Source organism: Triticum dicoccoides, chromosome 7A (genome assembly GCF_002162155.2).
Source record: "Triticum dicoccoides isolate Atlit2015 ecotype Zavitan chromosome 7A, WEW_v2.0, whole genome shotgun sequence".
NCBI lineage: Eukaryota > Viridiplantae > Streptophyta > Magnoliopsida > Poales > Poaceae > Triticum > Triticum dicoccoides.
Genome location: NC_041392.1, coordinates 652,100,222 through 652,115,666, shown reverse-complemented (window position 1 = coordinate 652,115,666; position 15,445 = coordinate 652,100,222).

The window sequence follows — 15,445 nt, the reverse complement described above, 5'->3', positions numbered from 1 at the left end:
TGTGTCTTCATGTGCTTTAGTTTTGTTTTTCTCTGGTTTTCTTATTTTCTTCACTGGGTTTCTTTGATTTTCCTTTTTTCTTTATCATTTGGTTTCTTTATTTTTTTCATCGGTTTTGATTTTTTTGTTTTAAGTTTATTTTCTTTTCTGCTATTTTCATTTGTTTCTTCTTAGTTTTTCTATCGTTTCCATTATTTTCCATGGTTTTCTTTTCTCTTTCCTTTTTTTGTTTATTTTTTTGGCTTTCATTGTGTTTTTTTCTTTCTCTTCTTTGTATAGAATATGAACAATTTTGTATACACGTTTAACATTTATTCAATTACATGAAACATGTTTTGTGGACACGTGAATATTTGTTCAAGTACGTGAATAACAATTTTCTTCAACTATATATTTTGATGTGAACTTTTTTATACATATTTTACATTTTTTGTACTGATTAGGAACAAGTATTTGCACATATCTAACATTTTTTGGATACATGATCAAGATAATTTAAAACATATATTTTTTATTTGTAATTTTTTCATGTTTATTGCACATGTTTTGCATGCGTCAGGAACAATTTTCACATACGCGTCTAATATTTTAAAAATATGTGATTAAAATTTTGAAACGTACTTTCTTGAATATACCTCTTTCCATAAACATATATACCTTTTTATATACATCATGGTTTATTTATTTATGTTTAACATTTTTAAGTACATAATTAACATTTTTATATACATATTTAACATTCTTTTAAAGAAAAAATAGAAAACAAATCTAAAATATATGTTGTAATGTTCAACTTTTTGTATAGATGTTTTACATTTTTCGTATACATTAGGAACATTTTTATATACATATTTAGAAAAATTCAAATACAAGATTAATATTTTTAAAATATATTTTGATGTCTAATTTTTCCTACACATATTCTTATATATTAAAAAAAATCATTACACATTTAACATTTTCCAAATGCATGCTAAAGATTTTTAGAAAAATTATACAAAGTGTTTTTCGTAGTATATATATAATATTTGGATGTATAAACAGAAGTAAAAAAGCAATAAATGAAAACTAAAAACATAAAAGAAAAACAATGGAAAAAACGATTGATTTGAGGGCTGTGGCCTCCCACGCGCTGGGCCGAGCTAGTCTTGTACGCACTTTAGCCGTGGAAAACAAAAGCACGCCTCCTGGAGGCCTGGAGTAGTTCGGCAATTTTTATACGGCGCCCGTTGCACTGGTTTAAGTGCATCAGCTCAAACGGGTGCACAACCCCACACCTGTTTTGATGCTGCATTGGGCGACCCATTTATTTATTTTTATTTTTCTGTTATTTTTTTAAAAAAGGGTGTGGGATCGGGATTCGAACTCGAGACTTGTCTTTCATAGAGAACGACACTGGCCACTGTAACATCTGAATGCTTGTGCCGACTTACTTAGTTTTGTCCTTTTAATCTTTCTTCAGTTCACAGCCTGTTTTTCTTTTTTTATCTGGTTTTTTCTAGACTGGTTTTGTTTGGTTTTTTGTTTTATTTATTTTCTGGTATTCTTTATTCTTTTCCTTTTCTTTACTTTTTTCCTTTTCTTCTTCCAAATGTACGAATTTTGTCCAATATCGATGAACTATTTACAAAAACAATGAACTGTTTTTCAAATTTCTTTTGTTTAAATTTATGAAATATTATTTGATGATATTTTTAAAGATTGTGATTTTTTTCTAAATTGATGAACTCTTTTGAAAAGGGATGAACTATTTTTTAAAATCGATGAACCATTCCCAAATTTATGAAATTTTTTCTTCAAAATGAATGAATTATTTTAAAATTGGTTAATTTTTTTAAAATTCATGAATATATTTTTAATAATCAATGATGTTTTTCAAATCCATATTTTTTTTAGAAATTCATCATTTTTTTTCCAAATTGCTATTTTGTTTTTGAAATTTGAGTCCTTTTTTAGTTTTACGAACTTCCTTTCTAATTTGTTAACTTTTTCGAATTCATGGTTTTTTAAAGATTTTTTGTTTTTCCTTGCATTTTTTTTCAGAAGTCAATGGTTGACTTGTCAACCATCGACCAGTTAACCGCCGTCAACGAAGTGAGTGCATCCCAAGCGGCCAGCCTCTGTTGGGTCTGGCCCCGGGAGCCTTTGCGTGAGCGCCACATAGTAGATCAGGCACTAAAGGTGTTGGATAGGACCTCTTCGGGAGGACTGTCTCTCGATGTTTTTGTTGGGCCATGCTTACCCTAATTCTAGAGTGCTCATGGTCTAATCAATCATAGTAGCCCGATTTTCCCAGCGAAATAGGTACCCTTTAGGACGTTCGACCCATGTAGTGGGAAAATACAACCTAAGAAACCCAATGGAAACATACGGGATAACACAACAACCCAGTAGTGAGAAATGATAGGGGCATGTCGTCAAAATAACCCAGCGAGATGGTTGAATGAAACAATAGTAAATGAGATTGCCCACACCGCAGGCGTTGGATCCTCCCTGGCAAATCGAACCAAGACTGTCAAGCATGATTTATTTCGATGGGATCGAGACACTCTGAAAGGGCCAAAGAAGAGAATTAATAAGTTGAAAAAAGATATGAAGAGGCTAAGAAGATGATATCTGACAGGGGAAGTTCAGCGTAAATTGAAGGAACTACAAATTCTTATCGAAAACTATCAGATCAAGAGGAGTTGATCTGGCTGCAATGTGGATGCGCTAACTGGCTTCTGCATGGTGATAGGAATACGTCATATTTTCATAAGTCGACTACCTGGAAAAAAAGAAACAATATAAAGAGACTACTTGATGATTCTGGTGTGTGGAAGGGGGAGTTGGATGATTTGAATAAATAATTAGTGGATATCTCAAAGACCTGTTTACAGCGCATGTGCACTTACCGATGACAATGTCCTAAATAAAGTACAATGCCACGTCACTCAGGCGATAAATCTCTCCCTTATGGCTCCATACACAACAGATGAAGTAAGGAAGGCCCTTTTCTCTATTGATGATTTTAAAGCTCCAGGTCCGGATGGGCTTCATGCAGTATTTTACAAGAGATTTTGATCGATGCTCGGTGATGATCTTCTACAGGAAGTTCTATGCACAGTTAATTCTAGGGTGATGCCCAAAGGGTGGAATGATACTACGACTATTATGATCCCAAAGGCAAATACCCCATAAAAAGCCACACAATATAGAGCTATTAGCTTAGGCAATGTTGTTTACAAGGTAATTTCCAAATTGATTGGTGCTAGATTGTAAGTTTTGCTTTCAGAGATTATTAGTTCAGCCCAAAGTCCTATTGTCTCGGGGAGACTAATCATTGATCATGTGCTAACAACTTATGAAAGTTTGCATGCAATCAAACAAAAGAAAGTTGGGAAAGAAGGTAGGGGCCGTAAAGCTTGATATGCACAAAGCCTATGACAGAGTTGAGTGGATCTTCCTAGAAGCAATTATGTTGAAGCTTGGTTTTCATGTTGAGTGGGTCAAGATGATGATGTTGTGTGTGTTGTTGGTGGAATACAGAGTAAGATATAATTCGATGGAGAAGAACACGATCAAACCTTCTAGATGCTTGAGGCAAGGGGACCCACTTTCCCCATATCTATTCCTTTTTATGCATGAAGCGATTGACATCTATATTATCACATGCATGATGACCCACAAGTATAGGGGATCTATCGTAGTCCTTTCAACAAGTAAGAGTGTCGAACCCAACGAGGAGCAGAAGGAAACGACAAGCGGTTTTCAGCAAGGTATTCTCCGCAAGCACTGAAATTATCGGTAACAGATAGTTGTGTGATAAGATAATTCGTAAAGGGTAAGAAAGTAACTAAGGTGAAGCAAGGTGGACCAATCCTTTTTGTAGCAAAGGACAAGCCTGGACGAACTCTTATATAAAGCAAAGTGCTCCCGAGGACACATGGGAATTACTGTCAAGCTAGTTTTCATCATGCTCATATGATTCGCGTTCGTTACTTTGATATGTGGGTGGATGGGTGCTTGGGTGTTGTCCTTCCTGGACAAGCCTCCCACTTATGATTAACCCCCCTCGCAAGCATCTGCAACTACAAAAGAAGAATTAAGATAAATCTAACCATAACATGAATCATATGGATTGAAATCAGCCCCTTACGAAGCAACACATAACTAGGGTTTAAGCTTTTGTCACTCTAGCAACCCATCATCTACTTATTGTTGGGGAACGCAGTAATTTCAAAAAAATTCCTACGCACACGCAAGATCATGGTGATGCATAGCAACGAGAGGGGATAATGTTGTCTACGTACCCTCAAAGACCGTGAGCGGAAGCGTTATGACAACGCGGTTGATGTAGTCGTACGTCTTCACGACCGACCGATCCTAGTACAGAAAGCACGGCACCTCCGCGATCTGCACACATTCGGCTCGGTGACGTCCCACGGACTCACGATCCAGCAGAGTGTCGAGGGAGAGCTTCATCAACATGACGGCGTGATGACGGTGATGATGATTCTACCGGAATAGGGCTTCGCCTAATAAGCACCGCTACAATATGACCGAGGTGGATTATGGTGGAGGGGGGCACCACACACGGCTGGAAACAATCAACTTGTGTGTTCTAGGGTGCCCCTGCCCACATATATAAAGGAGCAAGGGGGGATGCCTGTCGACCTTGGGGCGCGCCAAGGAGATGGAGGAGTCCTCCTAGTAGGAGTAGGACTCGCCCGTTCCTAGTCCAACTAGGAAGAAGGAGGGGGGAAGGAAAGAGAGGGAGAGAGGGAGGGAAAGAGGGGGCGTCGCCCCCCTCCTTGTCCAATTCGGACACCCAAGGGGGGGGGGACATCCCTATGGCCCCTCCTCTCTGTCTCACAAGGCCCATGTTGGCCCAGTAGTTCCCCCGGGGGTTCCGATAAACCCCCGGCACTCCGATAATTATCCCGTGACCCCCAGAACTCATCCGGTGTCCGAATATAGTCATCCAATATATCAATCTTTATGTATAGACCATTTCAAGACTCCTCATCATGTCTGTGATCACATCCGGGACTCTGAACTATCTTCGGTACATCAAAACACATAAACTCATAATACCGATCGTCACCAAACGTTAAGCGTGCGGACCCTACGGGTTCGAGAACTATGTAGACATGACCGAGACATGTCTCCGGTCAATAACCAATAGTGGAACCTGGATGTTCATATTGGCTCCCACATATTCTACGAAGATCTTTATCGGTCAAATCGCATAACAATATATGTTGTTCCCTTTGTCATCGGTATGTTACTTGCCCGAGATTCGATCATCGGTATCTCAATACCTAGTTCAATCTCATTACCGGCAAGTCTCTTTACTCGTTCCGTAATGCATTATCCTTCAACTAACTCACTAGTCACATTGCTTGCAAGGCTTATATTGATGTGCATTACCGAGAGGGCCCAGAGATACCTCTCTGACAATCGGAGTGACAAATCCTAATCTCGATCTATGCCAACTCAACAAACACCATCGGAGACACCTGTAGATCACCTTTATAATCACCTAGTTACGTTGTGATGTTTGGTAGCACACAAAGTGTTCCTCCGGTATTCGGGAGTTGCATGATCTCATAGTCATAGGAACATGTATAAGTTATGGAGAGAGCAATAGCAACAAACTAAACGATCATCGTGCTAATCTAACAGATGCGTCAAGTAAATCACATCATTCTCTAATGATGTGATCCAGTTAATCAAATGACAACTCATGTCTATGGTTAGGAAACATAACCATCATTGATTCAACGAGCTAGTCAAGTAGAGGCATACTAGTGACACTCTGTTTGTCTGTGTATTCACACATGTACTAAGTTTCCGGTTAATACAATTCTAGCATGAATAACAAACATTTATCATGATGTAAGGAAATATAAATAACAACTTTATTATTGCCTCTAGGGCATATTTCCTTCAGTCTCCCACTTGCACTAGAGTTAATAATCTAGATTACACTGCAATGATTCTAACACCCATGGAGTCTTGTGTTGGAAATATGCCCTAGAGGCAATAATAAAATGGTTATTATTATATTTCCTTGTTCATGATAACTGTCTATTGTTCATGCTATAATTGTGTTATCCGGAAATCGTAATACATGTGTGAATACATAGACCACAACACGTCCCTAGTGAGCCTCTAGTTGACTATCTCGTTGATCAAAAGATAGTCATGGTTTCCTGACTATGGACATTAGATGTCATTGATAACGGGATCACATCATTAGGAGAATGATGTGATGGACAAGACCCAATCCTAAGCATAGCACAAGATCATGTAGTTTGTTTGCTAGAGCTTTTCCGAATGTTAAGTATCATTTCCTTAGACCATGAGATTGTGCAACTCCCGGATACTGTAGGAGTGCTTTGGGTGTGCCAAACGTCACAACGTAACTGGGTGACTATAAAGGTGCACTACGGGTATCTCCGAAAGTGTCTGTTGGGTTGGCACGAATCGAGACTGGGATTTGTCACTCCGCATGACGGAGAGGTATCTCTGGGCCCACTCGGTAATGCATCATCATAATGAGCTCAATGTGATCAAGTGGTTGATCACGGGATCATGCATTACGGTACGAGTAAAGTGACTTGCCGGTAACGAGATTGAACGAGGTATTGGGATACCGACGATCGAATCTCGGGCGAGTAACGTACCGATTGACAAAGGGAATTGTATACGGGATTGATTGAATCCTCGACATCGTGGTTCATCCGATGAGATCATCGAGGAGCATGTGGGAGCCAACATGGGTATCCAGATCCCGTTGTTGGTTATTGACCGGAGAGTCGTCCTGGTCATGTCTGCGTGTCTCTCGAACCCATAGGGTCTACACACTTAAGGTTCGGTGACACTAGGGTTGTTGAGATATTAGTATGCGGTAACCTAAAAGTTGTTCGGAGTCCCGGATGAGATCCCGGACGTCACGAGGAGTTCCGGAATGGTCCGGAGGTGAAGAATTGTATATAGGAAGTCCAGTTTCCGCCACCGGGAAAGTTTCGGGGGTCACCGGTATTGTACCGGGACCACCGGAAGGGTCCCAGGGGTCCACCGGGTGGGGCCACCTATCTCGGAGGGTCCCATGGGCTGAAGTGGGAGGGAAACTAGCCCCTGATGGGCTGGTGCGCCCCCCTTGGGCCTCCCCCTGCGCCTAGGGTTGGAAACCCTAGGGGTGGGGGGCGCCCCACTTGGCTTGGGGGGCAAGCCACCCCCCTTGGCCGCCGCCCCCCATCTAGATGGGATCTAGAGTGGCCGATGCCCCCCTGGACCCCTATATAAAGAGGGCGGAGGGAGGGCTGCGCACCCTAGCCCCTGGCGCCTCCCTCTCCCTCCCGTGACACCTCTCCCCCTCGTTAGAGCTTGGCGAAGCCCTGCCGAGATCCCGCTGCTTCCACCACCACGCCGTCGTGCTGCTGGATCTCCATCAATCTCTCCTCCCCCCTTGCTGGATCAAGAAGGAGGAGACATCTTCCCCAACCGTACGTGTGTTGAACGCGGAGGTGCCGTCCGTTCAGCGCTCGGTCATCGGTGATTTGGATCACGACGAGTACGACTCCATCAACCCCGTTTTCTTGAACGCTTCCGCTCGCGATCTACAAGGGTATGTAGATACACTCCTTTCCTCTTGTTGCTAGAAGACTCCATAGATTGATCTTGGTGATGCGTAGAAAATTTTAAATTCTGCTACGTTCCCCAACAGTGGCATCATGAGCTAGGTCTATGCGTAGTTTCTATGCACGAGTAGAACACAAGTTGTTGTGGGCGTTGATTTTGTCAATTTACTTACCATTAATAGTCTTATCTTGATTCGGCGGCATCGTGGGATGAAGCGGCCCGGACCGACCTTACACGTACGCTTACGTGAGACTGGTTCCACCGACTGACATGCACTAGTTGCATAAGGTGGCTAGCGGGTGTCTGTCTCTCCCACTTTAGTCGGATCGGATTCGATGAAAAGGGTCCTTATGACGGGTAAATAGAAATTGGCATATCACGTTGTGGTTTTGGCGCAGGTAAGAAACATTCTTGCTAAGAAACCTATAGCAGCCACGTAAAAAATTTGCAACAACAATTAGAGGACGTCTAACTTGTTTTTGCAGCATGTGCCGTGTGATGTGATATGGCCAAAAGGATGTGATGAATGATATATGTGATGTATGAGATTGATCATGTTCTTGTAATAGGAATCACGACTTGCATGTCGATGAGTATGACAACCGGCAGGAGCCATAGGAGTTGTCTTAATTTATTTATGACCTGCGTGTCAATATATAACGTCATGTAATTACTTTAGTTTATTGCTAAACCGTTAGCCATAGTAGTAGAAGTAATAGATGATGAGACAACTTCATGAAGACATGATGATGGAGATCATGATGATGGAGATCATGGTGTCATGCCGGTGACGACGATGATCATGGCGCCCCAAAGATGGAGATCATAAGGAGCAAAGTGATATTGGCCATATCATGTCACTATTTGATTGCATGTGATGTTTATCATGTTTTACATCTTATTTGCTTAGAACGACGGTAGCTTAAATAAGATGATCCCTCGTAATAATTTCAAGAAAGTGTTCCCCCTAACTGTGCACCGTTGCTAATGTTCGCTGTTTCGAAGCACCACGTGATGATCGGGTGTGATAGATTCTAATGTTCGAATACAATGGGTGTAAGCCAGATTTACACACGCAATACACTTAGGTTGACTTGACGAGCCTAGCATGTACAGACATGGCCTCGGAACACGGAAGACCGAAAGGTCGAGCATGAGTCGTATAGAAGATACGATTAACATGAAGATGTTCACCGATGTTGACTAGTCCGTCTCACGTGATGATCGGACACGACCTAGTTGACTCGGATCATGTTTCACTTAGATGACTAAAGGGATGTTTATCTGAGTGGAAGTTCATTGAATAATTTGATTAGATGAACTTAATTATCATGAACTTAGTCTAAAATATTTACAATATGTCTTGTAGATCAAATGGCCCATGCTAATGTTGCCCTCAACTTCAACATGTTCCTAGAGAAAACCAAGTTGAAAGATGATGGCAGGAACTATACAGACTGGGTCCGGAACCTGAGGATCATCCTCATAGCTACCAAGAAAGATTATGTCCTAGAAGCACTGCTAGGTGGCGCACCCATCCCAGAGAACCAAGACGTTATGAACGCTTGGCAGCAGCATGCTGATGATTACTCCCTCGTTCAGTGCGGCATGCTTTACAGCTCAGAACCGGGGCTCCAAAAGCGTTTTGAGCAACACGGAGCATATGAGATGTTCGAAGAGCTGAAAATGGTTTTCCAAGCTCATGCCCAGGTCGAGAGATATGAAGTCTCCGACAAGTTCTTCAGTTGTAAGATGGAGGAAAATAGTTCTGTCAGTGAGCACATACTCAAAATGTATGGGTTGCACAATCGCTTGACTCAGCTGGGAGTTAATCTCCCGGATGACGCGGTTATTGGCAGAATCCTTCAGTCGCTTCCACCGAGCTACAAGAGCTTTGTGATGAACTTCAATATGCAGGGGATGGAAAAGACCATTCCTGAGGTATATTCAATGCTGAAATCAGCGGAGGTGGAGATCAAAAAGGAACATCAAGTGTTGATGGTGAATAAAACCACTAAGTTTAAGAAAGGCAAGGGTAAGAAGAACTTCAAGAAGGACAGCAAGGGGGTTGCCGCGCCCGGTAAGCAAGCTGCCGGGAAGAAGCCAAAGAATGGACCCAAGCCCGAGACTGAGTGTTTTTATTGCAAGGGAAGTGGTCACTGGAAGCGGAACTGCCCCAAATACTTAGCGGACAAGAAGGCCAGCAACACTAAAGGTATATGTGATATACATGTAATTGATGTGTACCTTACCAATACTCGTAGTAGCTCCTGGGTATTTGATACCGGTGCGGTTGCTCACATTTGTAACTCAAAGCAGGAGCTGCGGAATAAGTGGAGACTGGCGAAGGATGAGGTGACGATGCGCGTCAGGAATGGTTCCAAGGTCGATGTGATCGCCGTCGGCACGCTACCTCTACATTTACCTACATGATTAGTTTTAAACCTCAATAATTGTTATTTAGTGCCAGCTTTGAGCATGAACATTGTATCAGGATCTCGTTTAATTCGAGATGGCTACTCATTTAAATCCAAGAATAATGGTTGTTCTGTTTATATGAGAGATATGTTTTATGGTCATGCCTCGCTGGTGAATGGTTTATTCTTAATGAATCTCGAGCGTAATGTTACACATATTCATAGTGTGAATACCAAAAGATGTAAGGTTGATAATGATAGTCCCACATACTTGTGGCACTGCCGCCTTGGTCACATAGGTGTCAAACGCATGAAGAAGCTCCATGCAGATGAACTTTTGGAGTCTCTTGATTACGAATCATTTGACACGTGCAAACCATGCCTCATGGGTAAAATGACCAAGACTCCGTTCTCGGGAACAATGGAGTGAGCAACCAACTTATTGGAAATCATACATACTGATGTGTGCGGTCCAATGAGTGTTGAGGCTCGCGGTGGCTATCGTTATGTTCTCACCCTCACTGATGACTTGAGTAGATATGGGTATGTCTACTTAATGAAACACAAGTCTGAGACCTTTGAAAAGTTCAAGGAATTTCAGAGTGAGGTTGAGAATCAACGTGACAGGAAAATCAAGTTCTTGCGATCAGATCATGGGGGAGAATACTTGAGTCACGAATTTGGCACGCACTTAAGGAAATGTGGAATAGTTTCACAACTCACGCCGCCTGGAACACCTCAGCGTAATGGTGTGTCCGAACGTCGTAATCGCACTCTATTGGATATGGTGCGATCTATGATGTCTCTTACCGATCTACCGCTGTCATTTTGGGGCTATGCTTTAGAGACTGCCGCATTCACTTTAAATAGGGCTCCGTCAAAATCCGTTGAGACGACACCGTATGAATTATGGTTTGGGAAGAAACCTAAGCTGTCGTTTCTAAAAGTTTGGGGATGCGATGCTTATGTCAAGAAACTTCAACCTGAAAAGCTCGAACCCAAGTCGGAAAAATGGGTCTTCATAGGATACCCTAAAGAAACTATTGGGTATACCTTCTACCTCAGATCCGAAGGCAAGATCTTTGTTGCCAAGAATGGATCCTTTCTAGAGAAAGAGTTTCTCTCGAAAGAAGTGAGTGGGAGGAAAGTAGAACTTGATGAAGTATTACCTCTTGAACCGGAAAGTGGCGCAACTCAGGAAAATGTTCCTGAGGTGCCTGCACCGATTAGAGAGGAAGTTAATGATGATGATCATGAAACTTCAGATCAAGTTGCTACTGAACTTCATAGGTCCACAAGGACACGTTCCGCACCAGAGTGGTACGACAACCCTGTCTTGGAAATCATGTTGTTAGACAACGGTGAACCTTCGAACTATGAGGAAGCGATGGCGGGCCCAGATTCCGACAAATGGCTAAAAGCCATGAAATCCGAGATAGGATCCATGTATGAAAATGAAGTATGGACTTGACTGATTTGCCCGATGATCGGCGAGCCATATAAAATAAATGGATCTTTAAAAAGAAGACAGACGCAGATGGTAATGTGACCATCTACAAGGCTCGACTCGTCGCTAAGGGTTATTGACAAGTTCAAGGGGTTGACTATGATGAGACTTTCTCACCCGTAGCGAAGCTGAAGTCCGTCCGAATCATGTTAGCAATTACCGCATTCTATGATTATGAGATATGGCAAATTGACGTCAAAACGGCATTCCTTAACGGCTTTCTTAAGGAAGAATTGTATATGATGCAACCAGAAGGTTTTGTCGATCCTAAGAATGCTAACAAGGTGTGCAAGCTCCAACGCTCAATCTATGGGCTGGTGCAAGCATCTCGGAGTTGGAACATTCGATTAGATGAGATGATCAAAGCGTTTGGGTTTACACAGACTTATGGAGAAGCCTATGTTTACAAGAAAGTGAGTGGGAGCTCCGTAGCATTTCTCATATTATATGTGGATGACATACTGTTGATGGGAAATGATATAGAATTCTTGAAAAGCATAAAGACCTACTTGAACAAGTGTTTTTCAATGAAGGACCTTGGAGAAGTTGCTTATATATTAGGCATCAAAATCTATAGAGATAGATCGAGTTGCCTCATTGGTCTTTCACAAAGTACGTACCTTGACAAGATATTAAAGAAGTTCAATATGGATCAGTCCAAGAAGGGGTTCTTGCCTGTATTGCTAGGTGTACAATTGAGCATGGCTCAATGCCCGACCACGGCAGAAGATAGAGAAAAGATGAGTGTCGTCCCCTATGCCTCGGCCATAGGGTCTATTATGTATGCCATGCTGTGTACCAGACCTGATGTAAACCTTGCCGTAAGTTTGGTAGGAACGTACCAAAGTAATCCCGGCATGGCACACTGGACAGCGGTCAAGAATATCCTGAAGTACCTGAAGAGGACTAAGGATATGTTTCTCGTTTATGGAGGTGACGAAGAGCTCGTCGTAAAGGGTTATGTCGATGCTAGCTTCGACACAGATCTGGAGGACTCTAAGTCACAAACCGGATACGTGTATATTTTGAATGGTGGGGCAGTAAGCTAGTGTAGTTGCAAGCAAAGCGTTGTGGCGGGGTCTACATGTGAAGCGGAGTACATGGCAGCCTCGGAGGCAGCACAAGAAGCAATCTGGGTGAAGGAGTTCATTACCGACCTAAGAGTCATTCCCAATGCGTCGGACCCGATGACTCTTTTCTGTGACAACACTGGAGCTATTGCCCTTGCCAAGGAGCCCAGGTTTCACAGGAAGACCAGGCATATCAAGCGTCACTTCAACTCCATTCGTGAAAGTGTTCAAAATGGAGACATAGATATTTGTAAAGTACATACGGACCTGAATGTAGTAGATCCGTTGACTAAACCTCTCCCTAGAGCAAAACATGATCAACACCAGAACTCTATGGGTGTTCGATTCACCACAATGTAACTAGAGTATTGACTCTAGTGCAAGTGGGAGACTGTTGGAAATATTCCCTAGAGGCAATAATAAAATGGTTATTATTATATTTCCTTGTTAATTATAATTGTCTATTGTTCATGCTATAATTGTGTTATCCAGAAATCGTAATACATGTGTGAATACATAGACCACAAGACGTCCGTAGTGAGCCTCTAGTTGACTAGCTCATTGATCAAAAGATAGTCATGGTTTCCTGACTATGGACATTAGATGTCATTGATAACGGGATCACATCATTAGGAGAATGATGTGATGGACAAGACCCAATCCTAAGCATAGCACAAGATCATGTAGTTTGTTTGCTAGAGCTTTTCCGAATGTTAAGTATCATTTCCTTAGACCATGAGATTGTGCAACTCCCGGATACTGTAGGAGTGCTTTGGGTGTGCCAAACGTCACAACGTAACTGGGTGACTATAAAGGTGCACTACGGGTATCTCTGAAAGTGTCTGTTGGGTTGGCACGAATCGAGACTGGGATTTGTCACTCCGCATGACGGAGAGGTATCTCTGGGCCCACTCGGTAATGCATCATCATAATGAGCTCAATGTGACCAAGTGGTTGATCACGGGATCATGCATTACGGTACGAGTAAAGTGACTTGCCGGTAACGAGATTGAACGAGGTATTGGGATACCGACGATCGAATCTCGGGCGAGTAACGTACCGATTGACAAAGGGAATTGTATACGGGATTGATTGAATCCTCGACATCGTGGTTCATCCGATGAGATCATCGAGGAGCATGTGGGAGCCAACATGGGTATCCAGATCCCGTTGTTGGTTATTGACCGGAGAGTCGTCCTGGTCATGTCTGCGTGTCTCTCGAACCCATAGGGTCTACACACTTAAGATTCGGTGACGCTAGGGTTGTTGAGATATTAGTATGCGGTAACCTAAAAGTTGTTCGGAGTCCCGGATGAGATCCCGGACGTCACGAGGAGTTCCGGAATGGTCCGGAGGTGAAGAATTGTATATAGGAAGTCCAGTTTCCGCCACCGGGAAAGTTTCAGGGGTCACCGGTATTGTACCGGGACCACCGGAAGGGTCCCGGGGGTCCACCTGGTGGGGCCACCTATCCCGGAGGGCCCCATGGGCTGAAGTGGGAGGGGAACCAGCCCCTGATGGGCTGGTGCGCCCCCCTTGGGCCTCCCCCTGCGCCTAGGGTTGGAAACCCTAGGGGTGGGGGGCGCCCCACTTGGCTTGGGGGGAAAGCCACCCCCCTTGGCCGCCGCCCCCCATCTAGATGGGATCTAGAGGGGCCGGCGCCCCCCTGGACCCCTATATAAAGAGGGGGAAGGGAGGCCTGCGCACCCTAGCCCCTGGCGCCTCCCTCTCCCTCCCGTGACACCTCTCGCTCTTGTTAGAGCTTGGCGAAGCCCTGCCGAGATCCCGCTGCTTCCACCACCACGCCGTCATGCTGTTGGATCTCCATCAATCTCTCCTTCCCCCTTGCTGGATCAAGAAGGAGGAGACGTCTTCCGCAACCGTACGTGTGTTGAACGCGAAGGTGCCATCCGTTCGGTGCTCGGTCATCGGTGATTTGGATGACGACGAGTATGACTCCATCAACCCCATTTTCTTGAACGCTTCCACTCGCGATCTACAAGGTTATCTAGATGCACTCCTTTTGTAACACCCCGGATGTGACTTTCCCTATTTGTACTCCAACTCTTGCCGTTTCCGGCCTTAAGTTATATTTATTTCCTCGGGTTCGGGTTTTTGTCTCCGTGTGTTGTTATCGTTGTCACGCATCTCATATCATGTCATCATGTGCATTTCATTTGCATACGTGTTCATCTCATGCATTCGAGCATTTTCCCCGTTGTCCGTTTTGCATTCCGGCGCTTCGTTCTCCTCCGGTGGTCATTTCTAGCTTTCTTTCGTGTGTGGGGATTAAGCATTTCCGGATTGGACCGAGACTTGCCAAGCGGCCTTGGTTTACTACCGGTAGACCGCCTGTCAAGTTTCATACCATTTGGACTTCGTTTGATACTCCAATGGTTTACCGAGGGACCAAAAAGGCCTCGTGTGTGTTGCAGCCCAACACCTCTCCAATTTGGCCCAAAACCCACCAAACTCTGCTCCATCATCTAGAGCGTTCGATCACGATCGCGTGGCCGAAAACCGCACCTCATTTGGACTCTCCTAGCTCCCTCTATGCCTATTTAAAGGCCCCCCGATTTTTGGATCTCCTCCTACCTCCGAAACCCTAAAAATCATCTCCGCGCGCCGGACATTGTCCACACCGCGCCGGACGTCGCCGCCGCCCACTCCCATCGCGCCACGTGGCAATGCCACCGCCTCCACCGCCGCGGCCTGCCAGGCCCAGGGAGGGCCCCCGCGAGCCCGCGGCGGCCGCCGCCCTCTTCCCACGTCGCGCCCGCGCCCGGCTCCTCTTCCCCGAGCGCCGCCCTTCGCCGGCCGGC